Source organism: Octodon degus, unplaced genomic scaffold, assembly GCF_000260255.1.
Source record: "Octodon degus isolate 3935 unplaced genomic scaffold, OctDeg1.0 scaffold00006, whole genome shotgun sequence".
Lineage (NCBI taxonomy): Eukaryota > Metazoa > Chordata > Mammalia > Rodentia > Octodontidae > Octodon > Octodon degus.
The window spans coordinates 30,577,439-30,579,751 of record NW_004524582.1 but is presented as its reverse complement, the minus strand read 5'-3'; the positions used below and the strand labels follow the sequence as shown (position 1 = coordinate 30,579,751).

The window sequence follows — 2,313 nt, the reverse complement described above, 5'->3', positions numbered from 1 at the left end:
AAGGTGGGGCAGGGGATAGGCAGTTGGCAAATGTCTCTTGGGAGGAAGAAGCCTGACCCATTGTCATCTGCTTGTCTGTGTAGCTTGGATTCTCCTACCTGTTCCTTTCTACATGGCTTTACCCACAGCCAATATCCCCTCATGCCCAAATGGCTTGCTTCCTGCTTTGTCACTGTCAACATTCACATTAGATAATTTGCTGTGGCTTAATCTTCCTTTACCTGCTACCATCATGGTAGTAGGTTTTAGGTAGTATCATGTAGTGCCTTTTGATTAATTTAAGTATTTAATTTTCATCTTTCTTCCTTGGATCCATTTTGCCTCATGACCTGAGATTTCTGTTAAAAAGATACATGTTGTCTCTTGTAGACGAAAACTAATAAAGTATGTGTGTGTGACTTTGAAAAAAAAAAAGGAGGGGGAGGCACGCTGCACCCCACCCCGGCCCTTCTGTCGCCATGACCCACCCAACACACCCAGGAGTGGGCTTTACTCCTCCCTTCAGTAGCTCCAGCCAGTCGAGTTACCTGTGGTGACTAGCACCCCAGGCCACAAAGCAAGAGAGCACTGAGCCAGGCAAAGGGAAGCAAGCCGAGTGCAGGCACCTCGGCAGCGTCCTGGAGCCCAAGCAGCACAGCAGGCCTCTGCTCCCCACCCGACTTGCCACCGGAGGCAGGCGGGCTGGGTGGTACAGCCAGTTTTGATTCTGCTCCAAGCGCCCAGGTCTCTGCTCAGGCAGCCCCCACGACAGCAAACCTCGACCCTTTCACCCCTGGGAGAGGGCCTGGCCTTTCGGCTGCCCCCTGGGGCAGTTTCACCTCCACTGTTGGAGGCCACACACCCCCAGCTTCCGCGCCTGGCCCAGTTCTGCCCTCAGGGCCCGTGGCATCTGGATCTCCATCCAGGTCAGCCCTGTGGTCTGCCGGCAGTGACAGTGCCACGCTCTCCTCCAGCCTGCTGGACTCTGTTCCCTCAAAGGGTCAGAGAACCACTGGGAGGAGCTCAAGATCGTAAAACTCCTACAAGGAGATGCAGGAGTGTCTTCATGGCCACGGTTTGACGTTTGCTTTGTCACCAAAGCAGCACAGCAAAAGAAAGAACAGACAGGTGGGACTTCCTCGTGCATGAGATGTTTGTACATCACGACACACCAGCAGGAAAGAGAAATGACAGCCCAAGAGCGGGAGGACACTTCTGAAGTAGGACAGTCCCTGTGGGGACAAGAGATAGAGTCCCAGCCTTGGCTGGTGACCTGCTGCCCGCTGGCAGTGGAGACACCCTTCTCCCAACAGTGTGTAGAATGGGCCCCACCCTTCCTCTTACTGGTAAACCAGGGGTCCTGGGACAGCACAGGGAGAGACTGCTCCTCAAGGTCTCAAGACAGGACCAGCCCGTTCCCAGGCTGCACTAGGAAGATGGCCCTTAAAAACACATGGAGGAGGCCTCTGAGAAATTCCTACCCCCAGCCCAGTGGAAGACCTCCAAGTACTAGTGACCCCAGCAGCCCTACAGAAGTGGCCCCTTTGTGGACAAGCCATTCTGGGATGTCCCTCCTGCTCTTCCTCTGATTCGAGTCCATCCCCATCTCTCCTCCTCTCCACTACGGCTTCTGGATCTAAGTTTGTGCTCAGCCCTCCGTCTTAATTTCCGTCGCCACTGAGGCCCGATCCCACACGTAGTGACATCACGCCTCTGGTAGCGCTTCCATGGCAGGTATCTGAGAAGGGAGCTGTGCCTGGCATATCCACACAACGGTTATGCAAGACAGCCCAATTTAAAAATGGACAGTGCTGGGGAAATAGCTCAGTAGTCTAAGCACATGCCTGGCAAGTGCAAGGACCTGGGTTCAATCCCTGGTACCACATGCTGTGCCAGCCCCCAAACCAGGCAAGGCGGCTCACACCTGTGATCTCAGAGCTGGAGAGGCTGAGATAGGAGGATCACTATGAGTATGAGATGTGTAGCGAGACGCTGTACCAAATAATAAAAGATTAAAAATGGATAAAGGAGGCGCTTTGGGAATTATGGCGGCGGTGGATATTCGAGATAATCTACTGGGAATCTCTTGGGTCGACAGCTCTTGGATCCCCATTTTGAACAGTGGTAGTGTCCTGGATTACTTTTCCGAAAGAAGTAACCCTTTCTATGACAGAACATGTAATAACGAAGTGGTCAAAATGCAGAGGCTGACATTAGAACATTTGAATCAGATGGTTGGAATTGAGTACATCCTTTTACATGCTCAAGAACCAATTCTTTTCATCATTCGAAAGCAACAGCGGCAGTCCCCTGCTCAAGTTATCCCTCTTGCTG

General features: G+C 52.4%; 1 pseudogene across 1 annotated transcript in view; it reads left to right on the top strand.

The window, feature by feature from the left end:
- Positions 1-2,016: 2,016 nt before the first annotated feature.
- The window catches only part of LOC111812196, a 964-nt pseudogene continuing 667 nt past the window's right edge, over positions 2,017-2,313 (top strand). Inside the window, exon 1 of the transcript XR_002817768.1 lies at positions 2,017-2,313. This exon is cut by the window's right edge and continues 667 nt beyond it. The product of XR_002817768.1 is annotated as a mediator of RNA polymerase II transcription subunit 6 pseudogene (transcript).